Here is a 22,323-nt window from a genome sequence, read left to right as displayed (position 1 = left end):
AATACACTATGTAATTTACTTCTTTGTTATCTTTATGGCTTATACTCTCCATCACTCCCTTGCCCATCAGTAAAATGTAACATACTCAAAGGCAAGAAATTTTCATGTCTGTGTTGTTCATTTCAATGCGCCCCTTGACTTAAACGGTGTCTAGAACATAGAGGTAATCAAGATATGTTTGTTGAATGACTGAATAAAAAAATTTTTTTAAAGAGTATAAATAGAGTGGCATGCAATTCTTTCTGTCTCACTGAAAGTTATAGTGTTATCCCACTCCTTGGCATATATCCAAAGGATGTAATATCAGCACACTACAGTGTCATGGCTACATCAATATTTATAGTAGTTCAATTCACAATAACCAAGTTATGTAACCAACCTAGGTGCCCTTCAACAAATGACTGGGTAAAGAAAGTGTGGTATATTATGGCATATTACTCACAATGGCATATAACTCAGCCATAAAGAAGAATGAAATTATGGCGTATGCCAGTAATTGGATGGAACTGGAGACTATCATGCTAAGTGAGGTAAGCCAATCTCCCCAAACAAAAGGCCAATTGTTCTCTCTGATATGCAGATCCCAAAACACAATGTCGGGTAGGAGAGGGAAGAAAAGAAGTTTATATGGATTAGACAAAGGGGATTAAGGAAAGGGAGAAGGTGGGAATAGGAAAGAAAGTAAAATGAGTCAGACATAAATTTTCTATTTTCTTTTTTCTTTTTTTTATTGGTTGTTCAAAACATTACAAAGCTCTTGACATATCATATTTCATACATTAGATTCAAGTGAGTTATGAACTCTCATTTTTAACCCAAATACAGATTGCAGAATCACATCAGTTACACATCCACATTTTTACATAATGCCATATTAGTAACTGTTATATTCTGCTACCTTTCCTATCCTCTACTATCCCCCCCTCCCCTCCCCTCCCATCCTCTCTCTCTACCCCACCTACTGTAATTCATTTCTCTCCTTTTTTTCCCATTCCCCTCACAACCTCTTATATGTAATTTTGCATAACAATGAGGGTCTCCTTCCATTTCCATGCAATTTCCCTTTTCTCTCCCGTTCCCTCCCACCTCATGTCTCTGTTTAATGTTAATCTTTTCCTCCTGCTCTTCCTCCCTGCTCTGTTCTTAGTTGCTCTCATTATATCAAAGAAGACATTTGGCATTGGTTTTTTAGGGATTGGCTAGCTTCACTTAGCATAATCTGCTCTAATGCAATCCATTTCCCTGCAAATTCAATGATTTTGTCATTTTTTAGTGCTGAGTAATACTCCATTGTGTATAAATGCCACATTTTTTTTTATCCATTCATCTATTGAAGGGCATCTGGGTTGGTTCCACAGTCTAGCTATTGTGAATTGTGCTGCTATGAACATCGATGTGGCAGTATCCCTTAGTGTGCTCTTTTAAGGTCTTCAGGGAATAGTCCGAGAAGGGCAATAGCTGGGTCAAATGGTGGTTCCATTCCCAGCTTTCCCAGGAATCTCCATACTGCTTTCCAAATTGGCCACACCAATTTGCAGTCCCACCAGCAATGTACAAGAGTACCCTTTTCCCCACATCCTCGCCAGCACTTGTTATTGTCTGACTTCATAATGGCTGTCAATCTTACTGGAGTGAGATGGTATCTTAGGGTGGTTTTGATTTGCATTTCCCTGACTGCTAGAGATGGTGAACATTTTTTCATGTACTTGTTGATTGATTGTATGTACTCCTCTGAGAAGTGTCTGTTCAGGTCCTTGGCCCATTTGTTGATTGGGTTATTTATTATCTTATTGTTTAATTTTTTGAGTTCTTTGTATACTCTGGATATTAGGGCTCTATCTAAAGTGTGAGGAGTAAAAATTTGTTCCCAGGATGTAGGCTCCCTATTTACCTCTCTTATTGTTTCTCTTGCTGAGAAAAAACTTTTCAGTTTAAGTAAGTCCCATTTGTTGATTCTTGTTATTAACACTTGTGCTATGGGTGTCCTATTAAGGAATTTGGAGCACGACCCCACAATATGTAGATTGGAGCCAACATTTTCTTCTATCATATGCAGAGTCTCTGATTTGATATCAAGCTCCTTGATCCATTTTGAGTTATCTTTTGTGCATGGCGAGAGAAAGGGATTCAGTTTCATTTTGTTGCATATGGATTTCCAGTTTTCCCAGCACCATTTGTTGAAGATGCTATCCTTCCTCCATTGCATACTTTTAGCCCCTTTATCAAATATAAGATAGTTGTAACTTTGTAGATTAGTCTCTGTGTCCTCTATTCTGTACCATTGGTCCACCCGCCTGTTTTGGTACCAGTACAATGCTGTTTTTGTTACTATTGCTCTGTAGTATACTTTGAAATCTGCTATCGCTATGCTGCCTGATTCACACTTCCTGCTTTGAGTTGCTTTTGCTATTCTGGGTCTTTTATTTTTCCATATGAATTTCATGATTGCTTTATCTGTTTCTACAAGAAATGCCATTGGGATTTTGATTGGCATTGCATTGAACCTATAGAGAACTTTTGGTAATATTGCCATTTTGATGATGTTAGTTCTGCCTATCCATGAACAGGGTATATTTTTCCATCTTCTAAGATCTTCTATTTCTCTCTTTAGGATTCTGTAGTTAACACTGTATAAATCTTTCATCTCTTTTGTTAGGTTGATTCCCAGGTATTTTATTTTTTTTGAGGATATTGTGAATGGGGTGTTTTTCCTCATTTCCGTTTCAGAAGTTTTGTCGATGATATACAGAAATGCCTTTGATTTATGCATGTTGATTTTATATCCTGCCACTTTGATGAATTCATTTATTAGTTCTAGTAGTTTCTTTGTAGACCCTTTTGGGTCTTCTAGGTATAGAATCATGTCTTCCGCAAATAGTGATAATTTAAGTTCTTCCTTTCCTATTTTTATGCCTTTAATTTCTTTCGTCTAATTGCTCTGGCCAGTGTTTCGAGAACTATATTGAATAGAAGTGGTGATAGATGGCATCCCTGTCTTGTTCCAGATTTTAGAGGGAATGCCTTCAATTTTTCTCCATTCAGAATGATGCTAGCCTGAGGCTTAGCATAGATAGCTTTTACAATGTTAAGTTCCTGTTATCCCTAGTTTTTCTAATGTTTTGAACATAAAGGGATGCTGTACTTTGTCAAATGCTATTTCCGCATCTATCGAGATGATCAAATGGTTCTTATCTTTAAGTCTATTGATGTGGTGAATAACATTGATTTCCGTATATTGAATCATCCTTGCATCCCAGGGATGGATCCTACTTGATCATGGTGCACAATTTTTGATGTGTTTTTGTATCCAATAAATTTTCTATTTTCATATGTGAATACAAAACCAGTGTATCTCCATGTACATCCACAAGAATGGAAAGTTATGCTCCATGTATATATGTCAAAATACATTCTACTATGCTGAACATAGTGACACACACGTGTAATCCTAGTGACTAAAGAGGCTGAGACAAGAGGAGCAAGAGTTCAAAGCCAGACCCAGAAATGGTGAGATGCTAAGCAACTCAGTGAGACCCTGTCTCTAAATAAAATACAAAAATGGGATGAGGATATGGCTCAGTGGTCAAGTGCCCCTGACTTCAATTTCTTGTACTCAGCTCCAAAAAATTATATTCTATTATCATATATAAATAAAAAGAATAAAGTTTTTATAAAAAAGTAATTAGAAATACAAAAAAGTTATAGTGTCTGCTTTTAAGCGAGTTTACAAAATAAATGTGTAAACTAAATATAAAATCATAAATCGCTAACCTGAAGTGCACCAAAGGACCCTAAATTTTCTTATGTCATTTAACTCCTTTTGCCATTCTCAACCTTGAGAATGGAACTTTTACCTAAAACAAAGATCTTGAATTTTTAGGAAATAAATTGTATAACTCATAGCAAACTAGCCAGAAACAAAGGAACAAAATATGTCTAAACACAACTGATTCCTCATGTACACAATTAATCATTAATATTAACAGACACACATATTAAATATCTTTCCAAGCATGCATAAGAATATGTTTTCCAAACTTGACATTATTCTTGATGACAGGAGATACAGACTTTAAAGAAACTATACGTGGTGCTCCAAAGCATAGATTAATCTCCATGTTATGGTTTCACTGTAGCTTTTTCTTTCTTTTTTTTTAGTTTTATTTAGTTATACATGACAGTAGAATGCATTGATGCACTTTGATATATCATACAGAGATGAGATATAATTTTTCATTTTTCTGAGTGTACATGTTATAGAATCATATTGATCATGCAGTCAAAAGCCTACTTCTTAAGGAACAACTTTATCAGGTAATTCCACCTCCAAGTAAAAAGACATAATTTGCATTCTATAATAATGTACAGCTTAAAAATCCAATGCGTTTGAGACACTTCCCTATATTTAAACTAGCTCGTCCCAACTTTTTCTTCCCATGTATTTACTTTTCAACTTCTATCATTTTGTAATCCCAATAGATTCGCAGCAAACATTTTACCAGGGTGAACAATTTGTGAACTATTTCATTCCATTTCTGCTTTCAGAGCACCCCCATTCCCTAGCAATGTTCCGCATAGGCTGCTGTAGCATTGCAATGCATGCAACTCACCTAGCATCCTCTGGAGGAATTTCCTCAACGTTAAAGTTATTTGTCCTTATGAGGGCTCTAAGCCCTCATTGATTAAAGCCACAAAACAACAGGAACTGTACTTTTTCATTGTAGATCCATTGGCTAACATGGATTCATGACCATGATAGCTAATTAAGGCATCTAGCCTTAAGGCTTTATGCTTCTACCTCTGACTGCTTTGTGCAGAAGACTTAGTCCCAAGAACCTACCAGTTGGTTTCTCATTGTATATCTTGGTTATCACCATACTTGGCTAGCCTATCCATATAATTTATTTTGGGCACAGTGAGACAACATTTATATCAGATATACGTGAACAACCAGGAATATGTATTGAATATCCACTGGAGTCCCAAAAGAATGTAGGTGCTGAGAACGGAGCTGTAAGCAAGTTAGAAAATCTCCTGTCTTTCTGGACATCATATTCTAGTGGGCAATGAAAGACAATACACCAACCAAACCATATCAGAGAGAGGTAAGGACTATCAAGAAAACTGAAACAAGACCAACTGATACAGAGTAACTGGGTAGCTTCTTAGAATGGATGGACAGGGAAGTTCTCTCTGAGGAGGTGACATGAATGATAAGATGGAACCAGCTAAGTTAAGAGCACTACAAAAGAACTTCATGAGAGTAATCAGCTGGGCAAAGGTCTGGAATGGAACTGCAGATGTCCTGAGGTTGTGGCTGGAAAGTAGCAAGGAAGAAGGAAAGTGAAAGATGAGGTCAGACAGGCAACAGTGGCTGAATCACTCTGCAATCTAGATAAAGAGTATGAATCCTAATCCCAACCCTCATGGGAGGTCATTGGAGGATTTTAGGTATCTTTTCCAGATACCTAATACATGAAGAAGAAAACAGAGACAGGAGTAAGGGCTATTTGGAGCAACTCTGAAGTAGTTGACACTAATAAAATGTGACAATTTTTGGTAGAACCAATGTAGTGTACGAAGGATTGAGGGTTTCCTATCTTTAATAAAACCAAAAAGAGAATATGGAAGGAACTCAGTGACAGATAGTATAGTACACTGAACCAAGATGAGTCCTAGTTATTCTGCTCAGTTCAAAATGTAGGGATGGAGTTGTCCTTTGGATGATATTCTCAGTACAAAAACTGAAGGTTTAGGTCAGGGGAGGACTTGATGCTATGTTCCAAAGTTTTGGATCAAGGCTCTTTAGGCCCTTCTGACCACATTTTAGACTAGTTTTAGCATGTACGATGATGCTGAGACTGCAAGCTACAATTCAATGGATGGAATTATGAAAAAAATATTGCTAGGAATCCTGAGAATAGGAGAGGGAAACAGCATTTGCCTGATTATAACTGAATGTTGGATCTGAATATTTTACTATGTACAAATTACATTGCTATCAAAAATCATCTTACCGCCTGCTATAAAGTTTGACCTTGAACTTCCCTAAAGGCACACATGTTCATGACTTAGTTTTCACCATGGTACTATAGGGAAAAGGTGGAACTTTTAAGACGTGGGGCCTAAACCAGGCACAATGTTTTATGTCCATAATCCCAGCTACCTGGGAAACTGAGGCAGAATGATCTCAAGTTCCAGGCCCCCTGAGCACTAGAGCAAGATTTTGTCTCAAAATAAAATTTTCAAAGAGCTGGTAATGATCCAGGGTTCAAACCACAGTACTGGGAAATAAAGGGGGTGCCTAATAGGATAACTTCTGGTCACTGAGTGCATGGGCTTGAAGTGGACAACGGGGCCCAATACCTCCACTTCCCTCCCTTTCTCTCTCTCATTCATCCAGGTCATGAGGTAAGCAGCTTGTTCCACCATACGCACCCTTCCATCATGTGCTGCTTTGCCATCTGACTAAGGACTGAAACCTCCAAAGCTATGAAACAAAACAAACCTTTAAAGGTGAATATCTCAGGTGTTTGTTACAGTAACAAAAAGCTGACAATACTCCACATTCCTCCTGGTCTTATACCTACTGCCTTTGAAGGACATGAAAATGACAAAGCTCAAAAACAGTGTGGCCTTTGAAGAAGATGGTGGGGGGAAGAAGGCACCACCTTAATAACAATGATCATTCCCCAATACATCCTTGCCCAGAGACAAGACAATCCATGGAAAGGAAACAAACATCACTCAATGACAAGACAAACCCGGAAAAGGGCAAGCACTGATCCTTTCCCAATATATCCTTTCTCAGTGGAAGTACATTAGACCCTCCATTATTGTCCTGTAAAACCACTGCTTAGTAAAAAAAAAAAAAAAAAAAAAAAAAAAAAAAAAATTGCAACCTTTTTCCTGAATGCCCACATCTTGTTAAAGTCTTCAAAGGATAAGTCACCTCCCAGGGTGTTATCCAGACTGCTCCTGTAATGGGTGGACATTTTCTAACCAGAAAGTTTGCCCATCTGATACCTGACTACACAGCTGAATAAAGGTTTTGATGAATTCATAAGGTCTGCACCTGTCTCCACCATTTTGTGCTTATACCCTTAACCTATAGTAGCTGTGATGTCCCAGAGAACTTATGGAATGATCTGGTTTGTAGATACTCACTGTATGTTCTTAGTCTCATATTACACACAAGTATTAAATAAGTAAGCTATTTGAGGTATGTAACTGAACTAAAAAGAAAAAAAAATCTTTAAAAAAGTTTACATAGTCCAAGCCATATCTTTATACTGCCAAACATTCCACAATTCCTTCTCAGCTAAGCATTACCCCACTCAGGCACACACAAAAAAAAATTATATTCCATAATTAGCATTGAAAGAGATGGGGAAAATAGGTTTATAACTGTAATATGTATTTTTATATATGAGCAACTTTTTTCCATATATGCGCTAAGACTGGAGGATACAAAGAGAGATTCTTAAGCAGGAATGCTTGATAACTATCAAAACAAACTATCAAGAGGAACTGCCAGAGTCAGAAGTTTTTAGTTAATTTAAGGCCAACAGATATTCCTAACCCATACAGATAGGCTTGATGTTTGCTAGTATGATTATCCAGCCCTAAGTAACAGAAATAAAGGGTTCTCTACTAGACAAGAAGGTCATACCAGTAAAAATTTTACAAGATCAGATGAAACTGAGTAGCATAACTACATCTCATGGGGATGGACATCTGCAACATTAAAAGTTAAATGTTGTGTTTACATTCCTGATAACTCTAAAGATGTTGAAGATTTACATTCCAATATAAAGGCCTTGTCTACTCTGGCCTTATCATGGGGACATCTTCTCAAGTCTTCACACCTCCTAGTGAGAAATATTAACTTCTGTTGTCTTCATATTCATTGACATGTTCCAGAGACTGCAATATTTGTTCAGTACTCATGTTTTTGGTTTCTCCTTCATAGAACCACCCATTCCCAGAAGACTTTACAACCTGTTCTTCCGCAACCAGACTTCAATCTGACTAGAATTCCAAAGCTATTTGCCCCATCCCACATCACGCCCCCTCTTAGCTCTGAAGAAGCCACAACAGTTGTCACTCCTTTTTTCTTACAACAGTGAAGCCAGAAATAGACAGACAGTCAATATAGATAGGTAAATCCAGTCAGGTTGGATTAAGGAGGCCAGTTTTGGGTGAGTCTTGGAAGTTGGGGACTGTCACCTAAGGGATTAAAATTCCTTCAGAGCTCTTCCTCTACCCTACCAAAGATTTGAAAGAGACATAAAAGAGAAGGGGGGAATGATGAACCCAGCCTAATTTCATCTTAAGATTGGAAGCCATCAGATCACAAAGTCATGAAAAGTTAATTTCTGTTTTACTATAAATTACTACAATTTCTAACCTTGTTTGGAATTTCTGCCCATGCCTTGACCTCACCCATGCCTGGCTTTCTGTGGCCAGATAACAACCCTCTCTAAAACCTTAGTGGCTCCTCATAATTCCTGGCTCCCCCCGATCAGATAACAACCTATTATGAAACCTCAGTGGTGCCTCATAAATTCTGATGTTAGAATTTGAATTTATTCCCTACATTGAAATGTTAAGCCATGTACATCATTAACCTACTATCTGCCTTTGTATTTTGCTTGTCAAAATCCTGTTATCTGTAAGTTCTCAAGACACCCCCATTTGCAACTTTTATGCTAAAACTGTGTTGCTAGAGAGGTGGGGTCTAGTCTGCGGTTTAGGGACACACAGTCCTGGACAACTCCTATGTACACTTTAATTTGATTCATAATTGGAGTCGTGGCCTTTTCTTTCCACTGTACTCTTTTCTTTCCACTGAAGTCTTTTCTTTCCATTGTGGTTTAACAGGGCATGGTGGCACTACTGTGTAATCCCAGCAGCTTGGGAGGCTGAGGCAGGAGGATCCCGAGTTCAAAGTAAACATCAGAAACAGCAAGGTACTAAGCCACTCATGAGACCCTGTCCCTAAATAATATATAAAAATAAGGTTGGGAATGTGGCTCAGTGGTGGAGTTAATCCCTGGAACCATTTCTCACCAAGAAAAAAGCTTACCTTAAAGGAAAATTATTAAATCCATAGTTTTACTCCCAAAAACTAGCTGACCAGCTGTGTGTGTGTGTGTGTGTGTGTGTGTGTGTGTGTATGTATTTGCCAACTCAGTCCTGACTTACTTTATAATACTTATATGAGAAGTCAGTGAAAAAAAAAAAACACTCTCCACAAGTTCAAAAGCAAAGGAGTTTTTTAGGTGAAGTTGGGCTGAACAGAGACACACCTCTTCCTTGGGTACACAGCATAACTCACCAAAAGAATTTTTCCAAATGCCTTTCTTTACTTTTCTCCAAAAATCCATTAGGTTAAGTTAATTCACAAAACTTCACCACAAACAATCATCAATGGAAAAATATGCAATATGTCTAACAATGTTGGATTTCTTTATAATATGACCCAAAACAGTGAGCTGAAAACCCAGAGCCTAAAAGAGCCATCTATACACTATGAACATATTAATGGGTGACAAAAATCAGGTCATATGACATAAAACAAAATAAGAATTAAGATCTTTATCTTATGGAATTCATGACAGATTCTGGACTTTCTACCTAGCTAATATAAAATAAGCAAATATATATTTGATAATTATATATATATAAATTCATATTCACATATATATGGAGGGTGCACAAGCTAGGTTCAGTGGAACATGGCTGTAATCCCAGAAACTCAAAGGCTGAGGATGGAGGACCTCAAGTTCAAGACCAACATCAGCAACTTAGAAAGCCCCTAAGCAATATACTGAGACCCTTTCTCAAAAGAAAAACAAAAAGGGATGGGGATGTAATGCAATGGGAAAGTTTCCCTGGTTTAAATTCCCAGAAAATGCACCTCCCCTCAAAATTTAATTGCCCCTTTTATTAACACAGAATGAGACCTAAATGTGTTGAATTGTTTCTGAAAAAAATAATTTTTTTAAAAAAATCCATGTTAACCATTCTTTATTTACCCTCTCTTTATGTTTTCCTAATGTTCTAACTATTCTCCTGGTCTTCCAAGCATGCAACACAAAGAATGTGAGAAGCCCAAGATTCTATAGTGGCTGTTTGCATGGGGGAGGAAGTCACAATAACAGCTACACTGGATCTACTTAAATAAGAAGAAAGAAAGGATCCTCAGTGCCTCTCACATATGAAAGAGGCTAATGGCAGGATGTCTACATGATCAAAGGAGCTGTCTGCAGCAAATTATAAGTTAAAGCAGTACAACAAACTCCAGAAGAGGAAAATTTTACAAAGCAGTACAACAAACTCCAGAAGAGGAAAATTTTACAGTCAGCTGGATCTTCCACCATTCTGGATTATGCTTCTATTATTCAGAGTTCATTTTTGCAAGAATCAGCTCACAGAAAAGAAGACCCCTGCTCCTGAATTCAAAAGAAAGTAATATTGATGAGTATATGAAGGCAGAATCAAGGATTGTCCATGAAACAATGTCTACAATGAAGAGGGGTGGGGGAAGGAGAGCAGAAGAGAGTTACCAGTCCCACCTGGCCTAGCTAAGCCCAAAGAAAGTAGGAGTCAAGGAGAAATCTTGGACCACATCATTCCCCAGAGAATGCACTCAAGGAACTTCACCCTAGGGCTGGGATTGTGGCTCGATGGTACAAACTCAGCCTAGCATCTGTGAGGCAATAGGCTCAACAGATTACATAAAAATAAACCAATGAAAGAAAAGTATTCTGTCTTCTAAAACTAAAAAAATAAAACAACAAAAAAAAACACAACTTTTTGACTAACCCCTTTCTTAATCCTTGAAAACTGCAGTAACTTCACAAATCAAATCAACTTCTATGGTTCCACAATAACTATACTTGCTCAACCTAGTTGTATCTTTCTTCAGTTTCCAGGGATATTAACAGTATCTGTTAATACAGAAATGTATACACTATTACCTCTTATACTGTGAAATATAATTTATAACATATTCATAATATTTTAATGAACATTTAGAAGGAACACTGAGATAATATCCCAAACACAAGAGCCTGGGGGAGGGATGAGCCCAGGGTGAGCCCATTATGTCCCTGTTGCAGAGTTTCACCTTTCCAGAACTGAGCCATTTAGTTTCTATTAAAACTCTCCTGTCATTTTATCCACCCAATCAACTCTCTTGTCATTTTCTCTACCCAATCCCACCTTCTTGTTGGGAATTTGACTGCCATATTGGCTACCTTATACCACTAAACAGTGAGTTTTGTGACATCATTCTCCAACCAAACCTAATGCCACCTGCTAGAATCTTAGGCTTGCCATGCAGTTGTAAACAAATTTGGAGCATGCAAGTGACCAGTGACCAGTGACCAGTGACCAGTCATCATAGTGGCTGGTGGCCAGTGAACAGTGACCGGTGAAATCCATACTGGGAAACAGCCTCAGCCACCCCCTCAGCATGGACATGTTCTCAAGAAAAACGAGGTTGGTTGGGATGGAATGTGGAAGAGAATCAAAAATTTTAAATCAACAGACAGCACAGAGTGATCTGCAAAACATGAGGCTGGTTTAGAGAATGTTTAGAATAATCAACTTGCAAGGAAACTAAGACTTGAATTAGGGCATTACTGGGGTAAGCACTTTATTAGAAAAGTCACACTTGGCTGTTAGTTTTTCTATGACCTTTTTGAACACAGATGATGTTGACAGTTTGAAATGAACAAATTTTAAAAGTATGTTTTAGAAATGGTCCTTTCTATAAATATATAAAGAAAGTGATTGTAGACAGGGCTGGGGCAACAGCATTCTCCATGTCCTATTTTACTTTGATTTTTGAACTACATGGATTTTGAAAAACTGATGTGCCCTAACCTGTATCAGAAGGACAAATTCCTTTGTGTTACAGGTAGTTTTGGAGCACAACCTATTTTTCATCTTTCCAAGAGTTTTCTTTCTAAAATAGAATACATACAAAGAGTCATTAATGGTCTTGAAGCCTAAGAACCAAAAGAGAGACCTATGGAAGAATAAAAAGTCAATTCCACATCTCTAATTTCCATATTTATCTAATATTGTGAAGTCTTTTTGGTTTTTCTGTATATCAAAGAATTATTTTAGGCTGGGGGAGTAGGTCCGTGGTGAGGGTCATGCTTAACATCCTAAAGTCCTGGTTCCACTTCCTAGCACAAGTAACTATCAAAAAAATTAAATTTAAATTTATTATTATATTCTATTGGTGGTGTTTTTTTCAGACTTTAGGGATAACATTTTCTTGTTAAAAATAATTATAAAGTAGAATTTCAGGACAAATATAAATTACATGATCATTTTGAAGAATTTTCTTTGCCTATTTATAACTGAAATGTTTATCAGGAAAAAAAAAATTATATTAATTGAAATATCTACCTACTGGCATTCATATCTTTTACTTTTTAGGGGTAATAGAGGAAGATAAATAGAACAGTTGATAAAATTACTTTACACTTCTTGTTTTGTTCTCTACTTTGTAAAAAAATTCACTTTTTTCCTTCGTTCTTTCCTTCCATTTCTTTCTTCCTTTGTTTCAGCATTCGAAATGAGGGTCCAGTTTCCAGCTGGTCACTGAGGGTCCAGAGATCCTTAGAATTATGTCCTGAGATTTTAACCACTATCCCCTTCTTCAGTACTCCCAATTTCAGTCTCTATGAGAATGCAGGACACCATAATAGCCATCCACCATGCATTTAGGAGACCTCCAGGAGCACATTGATGGAAGCTACTTTTCACTGCATTGGCAGATAATTTATTTCTCTTGTTTTTATTTGGTCTCCTAGGAAAATACTTCAAAATGTACTATGGTACTAAGAGTTTAACTGTTCCTTAATTTACTGCAGGACTTAAACTTTGTATTCAGAGATTCTGTCCAAAACTCTGTCCTTTTACATATAGTTCATGAGCAACAGTTCCACCCTCTCCTAGTTCATGGTGTTAAGTGTTCTCACACTCTGCGGAGAGGGGCGAGATTTGAGAGGCCCCTATATGAGCAGGAAAGACTTCATGAAACAGTTTTTCTGTATTTCCACAGAGTAGGCAAATGCTCTACCTTTGAGCCACGGTGCCATTATGATGTGCCAGCCCAAAAGTAAGACATCAAGTGATCACCTGTAACTAACAGGCACCTCCTAACAGAAGTATGTCCATGGTCCTTAAAAACTGCTACTAGAAATGCCTTCACCACAGTTGAAAGGTTCCCTAATTAGAGTGTTTCTGCATAGAGGGAGCATCCAACTTACAATCTTTCTTCATTCCTTCCTTTGCAGTGATGGAAACTTTCCTAGGGTTGGAGGCTTCCTTGGGATTGCAACCTCCGAGACATTTTGTCAGCTACAACCTCCAGAATTCCCCAAATCCTACAGTAACATAAAAAGCCAAATACTTGAGAGGAACTCATAAACTAAACATGGGGACATTTCAATAATAACTCCAGTCCAGAGTTCTACTACTTTCTGGACATTGCCTCCAACTCAAAGCCAGGAACAAATAGTAAGAAACTAAATGAGATTAAAACCATGCGTTCAAAGCCTCTGGGTGCCTACCAGTTTACCACGAAAAACCAACATCCTCCACTATTCCCTTTAGACATCCCTGAAATCCACCAGCTGCTGGCCTCCATTTGTCTTCTGGACCAAGGGGAGAAGCCACATTCTGAAAATATCCATCTGGGAAACAACAGCCTGAGTCTTGAGGACCAAGGCACACTTGAAAATAGGATTGAATCTAGCAGTAGTTTCACACATCTCACTGCCCTGGTAGAGGATATTCATCATCCTGAGCTTTTCAGTTCCTTGAAAGACTTTGACCAACCTGAAAGTCCCACAAAAACAAAATCCAATGACACCAGAGCCATCATAGTGAATCAGGGGCAAGAAAACTCAAGTGTCATAAAGGGTCCTAGTCCTCCAGTGAGGAACAACAGACATAAAGCCTAAGAGTGTCCGGACGGAACTCCTCAGGCAAAAATGTAACCAAAACCTAGAGTGTGCATTAGAAGAAGTTGCTCACAGGAATACAGACAGTAGTAGGGCCCATGTGCACACAGCCAAGCACTCTAACAGCAAACCCAAGAAAGCTGCATCCAACAGGAATGGCAAGGCTAAGGACCATGGGCAAGAGAAGACCAAGAAGACCAGAGAAAACAACTTCAGGAAAGCCCAGGAGAATAAGCAGCCAGGCAAATAAGTCAAAGGAGAAGAGAAGCCAACTGTGCCCAAGATGAAGCAGAAGAGAAACCAACTTGAGCTTTGCCAAGAGACTTTTAAAAAGCCTGAGGAGGGGCCAAGTTGTACCTCAGTGGTAGAAGGCTCGCTTAGCATATGTGAGGCACTTGGTTCTGTCCTCAGCACCACATACAAATAAAATGAAGACATTGTGTCCATCTACAACTAAAAAAAAAATGTTTTAAAAACATTAGGAAAAATGAGTTACTTGGGGGATTATGCTCAATGGGAGCAGATGAGCCTGATTCCTACCTTAGGAGCTCTACTTCCACAAGAATAGCACTTACCCAATAACAGCATCCACCTGCTGGACTCATTCACTGTTATATCCCTAACACCTAGAACCAGCTGTTCAATCAGTATTTATCAAAATGTTGAATTGACTGGATTTTGTCCTGTATTGGCTCCTGCCAAGACCTGACCAATACTCTATGCCGTTTGACCAGTATTTCCAATGTCTCCATTTGTTTGGATACGTGTTAGTGTTTATTGGGGATGGGAGGATGACCTACAATGTACTTTCAGTCATCTTAAAGCCAATGACCACACAGTCATTTTAGGAAACCCCAAGAGATATATACACAATTATGTTTGGCAGAAAAAAGGCACTGGAGCTGGTACACCTGACCTGGATCTTTAAGTTATACTTTCACAAATAGGTTACCATAGAACAAGCTTCCAGGGAGCTACCAAATAAATTTTTCAGAAAGTGTCCTCAGAGATAAGCTTTAAAACCAAAGCATAAATTTTCAAGGTGGTGACATACAAAGTCTCCTATGACAGAATGGGTAGCAGGACTGCTGAACCTCACTGGAAAAAAAGGTGAGCACAAATTCAATCATATGCATACCTACAAGTAGAACATGGCACTCTATTTGCACTTGGGTATATAAACACCTTTTCCTGGTTTCATGCAGGTGTCTTTGTGAACCCAGCGCTTTTGCACTATTGAAGCAGGTCAGTGACCCCCACCCAGAAGACTCTTGCCATAATTAAGCTTCTCTTTGTCAGATCAGCAGGATGTCTGCAGAGGATATTGATGTTGGTACTTTCCCTTTTTAAAATTCCAGGTTTGCACACAAAAGGTGTGACAGAGTAGTCTGAAAGCTTCTTATTTAAAAAAAAAAAAAGATTTTTATGTTTTCTTGGAAAAAACTGTGAAACCTGTGACTGTCTAGAAGATAGAATGAAACTCCATTGGTATATGAACCTCCTACCGACCCTACTGGATTCCCATGGGTAGAAAATTAAGGGAATTTCTATCATCTTTGTTCAGAGGAAGAATTCTTAGGCATGAGCCACCTCTGAACCCTACAATTAATAAATCTGCTTCCTGAAAATTGCTTAGGTGTCCGGCCTCCTCTGTCTTAATTCAACATAACACTTTCAACACATCTTATAGGTATTATTACAGTCTTACATTCTCTTCTAAGCAATAAGTTACTCCCTCAGTAATACCTCAGGCTACAAATTTTGGGTAGAAAATTACACAAGCTGAAAACAAATTCAATGTCCTAGGTTTCAATCCCTGATTCGTATAGGAAGTCGGCTGTTTTACTTGAATCAGCAATCCTTCTTTGAATATGAGGTTTATGTGGGTGTAACAGAGGGGACATCTCTTGGGAAACACCTACCCAAAAGCAAAATGATTTTAAAAACAAAGAGTCAGCAGGATCACTGGTTTCTTTTTAACTACTGGGGTTCACTTTCTTCCAGATCTATTTTCCTTTAAAAGCTAGGCACTATAGAGCTTGCTCCACTGGTCAGATTTTGAAGGAGTTGATACTAGCCCCACTCACCAGCTTCTCACCCCTGGTCCTAAATCCTTGGAAACATAATTGACAGATTGGTGAAATGACAGATTGGTGTTAGTGGGCGTGCCACCAGGCATCAATCTAGAGGAAAGGAGATAAAGGGTCTTGGAGGCAGGAATTTTGTAGTGGGCAGAAATTCTGAGCATGCGACTCTGAAAGGAGCAGCTGCTGTGAGTCCTCTACACCATCCACTGTGCATGAGGCCATTTAAGGCTCTGGTCTCCTTGGGTTGTTACCTGACCAGCAAGGTCCAGCTCTATCCTGGTTACTTCATATGAAAGACCTACAACCTTAGATGATTTTGCCCAGGAATGACAGTTTGGGCTTGAGTGCCTTCAAGAAGGGCACTCCAAGCACTTGTAGATGCATCCCTCTCTACTGTAAACGCCCCCTCTGCTCATTCCTGTTGTTTCCTTTCACTGCCTCCACAATACATTTTATCAATGAGGCAACTTGGGGACATTTTAGATTTGCAAGAGGCTTTGTGGGAGACGCAGTGCCTCTGCATCTCTAGCAGTTCCCCAGCTTTTCATGACCATGAGGGGGGTTTAGAGGGAAAGTTCTATGAAGGAAATGTGACTTGAATATTGAGGAAACCACGTCAGAGAACTGGCATAGAGATGACTAACTCTAGGAAAGGGATGGAGTAGAAAACACAAACAGTTGCTAGATAAATGAAGAAAAAGGTGCGGATTCCCAGGGGCACTGTAATCTCGACTAAAGAAAAAAAAATATGTGGAGGAGGAGGTAAGATGGAATTATGGAAAAGACAAGAGACAGTTGACTTGGGCTCTGAATATAAGATGAATTGTATAGCTTGTACAACTTAGAGAGTGCTGGCTAGGGAATACTACATTTTAATGCATGTCAAATACCCACTCTTCTTTTGAAGATTATGGAAACTAATGAAACTCTCAAGAGAATCTGGAGTTTAACCGCAAGAATAACTGGAAAGATTATAAAATTACTGGAGTTTAGGACACAGGGAAAGAAAAATTCCAGACTGGGAACCATGCCTCTTCCCCACATGCAAAACTACTTTGTGCCCTTTTGTTATTAAATGAGTGCTTAGTTTTTGAATATAAGTAAATTGTTATTTTAAGATCTAAATTCCAAGCTGATATGGTGGTACCTTCCTGAAATCCCAGCCACCCACCCCCCAACCCACACCAGGCAAAAGCATTTGATGACTGGGATATGTGGTCATACCAATCAATGGCATAAGAAATATGAATGGGTTTCACTTATAACTAGAACTAAAGATAATGTTTCTCAAACTGGTTTAAAAAAATAAAGTAAAATTACACTGGGCCTGGTGCCTGTCATCTCAAAGTCCCAAGAGACTCAGGAGAATCACAAGTTTAAGGCCAACCTCAACAACTGAGCAAGGCCCTAAAACATAAAATGGGCTTGAAATGTAGCTCAGTAGGAAAACATGCCTGGGTTCAATCCTTACTGAAAAAAAAATTAAATAACCTTGCCATGAAAATGAGGCACAATGTTTTAGACTGAAAGAAATAGTGGTTGAGTGAGCAGTAATAATTATGAACATTCATTCCCAGACAAGTTTCCCTAACCAAGTTTAGACACAAATATGAAAAAGTATAGCACAGAAAATGTCAGTTACTCAGATTAAATTAAAATAACCATACATAAAGTCACTTAACAATCCTCCTGTAAGTTAACAGAATGTGCTCTTACAGGTACTGGGATAAATACAAATAGGTAGCTGAGAGGAAAAATGATGGAAGAAATACAAAGTAGTATACCTACTTTTATGATTCCCTAGGCAGAGCAACTTAATGACAGCGAATCAACTTTTATGATTCCCTAGGCAGAGCAACTTAATGATAGCGAGGGTAGAACTGAACCCATCTGGCCTGTTCTCGTTATATTCATTGTACTAACCTAATTGTGCTACAAGGATTGTAGGTTTTTGAGTATGCCAATACTCTCATCATGATTTGAGCTTCCTTGATGTGGTCCACCTTCTTGTAGGAAACAGAATTTATTTGATAAGAACCACAGCATATTTTTTTCTTTAAATATTTTCAAGTAGAATTTGGTGAGGTAAACACACTTTGTACTAGAACAGGCTGGGATGATGTTGGTCTTCTTTCTAATGCCATCTGTTTTCTCTTTTGTGTCTCAGAAATTCTTGGTCCTGACATCTGACCATGGAGGCTCCTTCCACATGAAAGCCAGGGGAGGGCTCTGTCCCATTTGGGGAGTATCCTGGAGGTGAATGAAAACATTTCACCCTGTTGATACTTCCCCACCTCACCTGGATCATCCACACACCTTGAAGAAAACACCATAAATGCAAAGCAAACTAAGCCACCAGTGGTGGACAGGTCCATGAACCCTTGAGCACCGAGCAACTCTAAAAGTAATGAGTCCATCTGCTGTTATCCTCTTCCATTTTTTTGCTGCCAGGGTCATTCTGGGGATTCATCCCAGGAGTGCCTCTGTGATCCCACTTACCAGGCTTTGATAACAGAACCCCCTTGGATAAGGACTGCCATAATCTGTTCTGTTACACTGGCTACAAAAGAGGCCTTTGTTGAAACCATGCAATTGAGCTGAAGCAAGATCAATTTTCTGAAAAGCTGGTGCTACCTTTAAATGTCAAATACTCACCTTTTACGGTTATTCAGAGATTCAAAATGGTCAGTGAATTAGAGACCAGCAATGGCTTTTTGTAAAAAAAAAAAAAAAAAAAAACTTCAAAAGTACAGGACAATGGGGCAATTCAATGAATGACTTTAAAAAACTGAGAAAAAAAAAAGGCTACTGAATTGTGCTTGCCCTGAAAGCATTCTTGATTCTTAAGCAATTTAGTCAAGAAAAACATTATGTATAGTGGTGATAATTCAATTCAACCATGAAAATTGTTGGCCATCTTTCCTCCTGTGATTGATGACTGCAATCAAGAAAATAATTGGGAAATATGGTAAGTATATCTTGATTATTAGAAGAATTTGTGGAAGACAGGAACTGACTTTCAAGTAGTCATTTAAAGAAGTCAATTTGCTGAAAATCCATTTACAAGTACAATGGAAGAAGGGAAGGAGGGCTGGGCTCTCAAGCCTGACCTTTTGACATCCATCCCATTTCCTGGACAAGCTTTGCTCCCATTAGTTGTTCCCTTGTACACATTCTAATTTCAGGCAAATTGAACTCTCATATTCTCAGGGCATTATCTTGCCCAAAGAGGCTTGTTATCATTCGCCTTCTAACTACTCTTTCTGCCTTCCCTGCTTTTCTAGAAGGATTTCCAGTTCCTCTCTTCAAGCAGATTGATTCTGTTCTCTGTAAAACTCTCAGAGCTCTTTTCATCTGCAACACAATTTAGATCATTTACCCAATCATGGAGTTATCTGTCAATAACTATTTTCACTTTCCACAAGGTAGGACCTGAGTCTTGAGTCTCATTCACATTTGTTTTCCCTGTGTAGGCTGAGCACAGTGTCTACTTGTATACATTCACTAAGTGGATTTGTTGAATTGAAAGGAAAAGATTCAGCCAAACTTTAACTCATCATGGCTAGATGGCATCATCAGACTGCCAAATGACTGTGCACCTCCTAATCAAACATTGTCATTGTCCAACAGTTCAGACGTTGTTGTTTGTTTCTGTTGTTGCAGAAATTTAATATACTTTCTTACTTTTTTTCTTAATATGAAAATATAGCTGTGAAACTTGCTCCCTAACCTTAGCTTGCTGGCTTTCTCATGGGGTTTCTCCATTGGACTCATAAACTGAATCCATTCTTGGTATCCTGAAGTAGTTTATGACCCACTTGTTCATGCCTTTTTAGAGGGACCAGACTGGTTTTTGTTTTTTGAGAGAGGCAGCGTTTGGCATCTAAACTTTCTCCTAAAGACTCAATTTAGAAGTAAATAACTACTGAAGTCATTTTCCATTATCAAGACTACCTTATTGAGGACTCTTAGAAATTCATACCATGATGTTCTTATGAGTTCAAAGAGAAAAGAAAAATAAAATGTTCAGTTGAATGGGAAGGTTAGTTTTTCATCCTTCTTCTTAGATTCTGACAGAGAATCCCTAAATTTCTTGAAATGCTCTGGAAAATAGTAGTTTACACTTGTCTTACCTTGACCAATTAAAGCCTACCCTTTTCTTAAAGCATCAAGAGTATTCAACTCAAAAGTCCAAAGGTTCCGATAAATCAGATGTGGGTGAGACTCAAGACACAATTCATCCTTCACCAGCTGTGAGCCTGTGAAATGAATAAGTTACATGCTTCCAAAGTACAACGGTGGAGCAGGTATAAGACGGTCTGTCCCCCATTCCAAAAGGGAGGAACAAATGAAGAATGGAGTGACTGGAGCAGGCATGGTAGCGCATGCCTGTGATCCCACTACTGGAAAGGCTGAGGTGGGAGGATTCCCAAGTTCAAGGCCAGACAAAAAAGGGAAAACATTAAGTCGTAAAGTTGAAGAACAATCTCTTTTGATTCCATGTCCTGCACAGGTGCACACTAAGACAAGGGTTGGATTCCCCCAAGGCCTCAGACAGCCAATTGCTATATTTTTGCTGGGCTCACTTCACCCAGCAGCTCTTAGAAGTTAGGAGTTTGCCCTCATCTTGTCCAGACTGGAATTGTTGGCTGATGGCTCTTTGGTTTTAGGGTCTTGAGGGGCTGCCCTACTCCTACAATGCCAAGTCACTGCCCCAAAGGGAAGTCTCTTTGGTGGCTCTGATCCTGTGTGTCATGCCTCCATCTATGCTCTTAGGTTTTCTGCAACATACTCTATAATCTAGGTAGAGACCACATGGCTCATATAATTACAGAAGATGAGAAATCTCACAGAAGCTTTTTTCCAAGATGGAGACCCTGGAATGCTGCTCATGTGGCTCAGTCGACATCCAAAACCCTCAGAACCAAGGAAGCTAATGGCATAATTCTCAGTCCAAGTCCAAAGACCTGAGAATCCAGGAGTCACTTGGTGCCAGTCTTGGAATCCATCCTCTAAAATGAACAGATTTTATTTCCCAGGGGCAGAAAAAGATGAGTGACTTACCTCTGCCTTTCTTGTATTTCTATGTGGACCCGAAGCTGACTGCATTGTGTCCACCTATATTGAGGGTAGATATTCCCCACTCATTCTGTACAACCACACATCAATTTCCTTCAGAACACCCCTGAAAGACTCACCCAGAAGTAATTCTTTACCATGTTCCTATTCCTTAATGCAGTAAAGCTGATACCTAAAATTAATAATCACATCTCCTAATGAGCTCTGGCTATAGGCTGCAGAAGACACTTTACAACACGTTTTTGATGCCATTAGAGTAAGATGCCCAATGCCCAACTCAATGTCTGAAGTTGCAGGGATTCTAGTGACTTAGCATTGCTCTCCCAGTGTTAGCAGCTGTGAGGTCTGCTTGGAATGATTCAGCCTCATGGTCTCAGACTCTCCCCTTTCCAGTCCAGTTTCTATAATCCATTGATTGTGCCATGTGCAGGTGCCCAGGAAGCTGAGTCCACAGTTTCTCCAGTCAGCCAATGCCAACACTGCTCGGGGAGTAGAAACACGTGGAATTCTCTGTGGAAAACTGGTAAATAAATAAATAAAAAACAATAAACAAACACACTCACTCTTTCCTGAACTGAGACTGTTTCTTTTTCCTTGACCTCCCAGGACTCTCAGAGAAAATAATCAGGATCAGTTTTTCTTTGTACCAAATCCTTCACAGAAGGAACCAAGGACTATATAGTGTAGTCACTTTGGATCTGTTGAATCTGTATTTAGTTACTTTCAGAGTCCCTTGACTTGAACTGATTAATATTAGAGTTAGAAAACACCAAACTCTAAATTTAGTAGACGGATCTAGCCACTACCTATACCATCAAGTTCTGAGAACCTACTTTTGGTAGGCCCTAGGAATATAAAATATATGTAAGGAACAGAGTATATGTCCACAAAAAGTGTCCAATCACTGTGGAGAGATGGAAGACATACAAAAAAGATAAATAGCATTCTGATACTATGTACCATACAAGCACTAGGAATTTTTAGGAAACAGAGATAAAAGAATGGAGGCACTTAAAAGAATACATTACTAAGTGCTAATAAATCCATGAAGGAAAAGCAACAGATTTAACCTGAGTCTTAATAAGAAGGACTTAACAGTGGAGGGAAACTGCTTTAGGCATGAGCAAAGGAAGAGAATGATACTCCACCTGGAGCTTTTGAAGAAC

General features: G+C 38.7%; 1 long non-coding RNA gene across 1 annotated transcript in view; it reads right to left on the bottom strand.

Annotated features, from left to right (window-relative positions):
• Positions 1–1,111: 1,111 nt before the first annotated feature.
• Positions 1,112–22,323, bottom strand: part of LOC144369336 (uncharacterized) — a 31,699-nt gene continuing 10,487 nt past the window's right edge. Inside the window, exon 5 of the long non-coding RNA XR_013428861.1 lies at positions 1,112–21,677. This is a non-coding gene — a long non-coding RNA (uncharacterized LOC144369336). The remainder of the gene's footprint in view (positions 21,678–22,323) is intronic.

The sequence above is a fragment of the Ictidomys tridecemlineatus genome, chromosome 12 (genome assembly GCF_052094955.1).
Source record: "Ictidomys tridecemlineatus isolate mIctTri1 chromosome 12, mIctTri1.hap1, whole genome shotgun sequence".
Taxonomy (NCBI): domain Eukaryota; kingdom Metazoa; phylum Chordata; class Mammalia; order Rodentia; family Sciuridae; genus Ictidomys; species Ictidomys tridecemlineatus.
The sequence above is the reverse complement of the archived record's forward strand: the minus strand, read 5'-3'. Positions and strand labels throughout refer to the sequence as shown.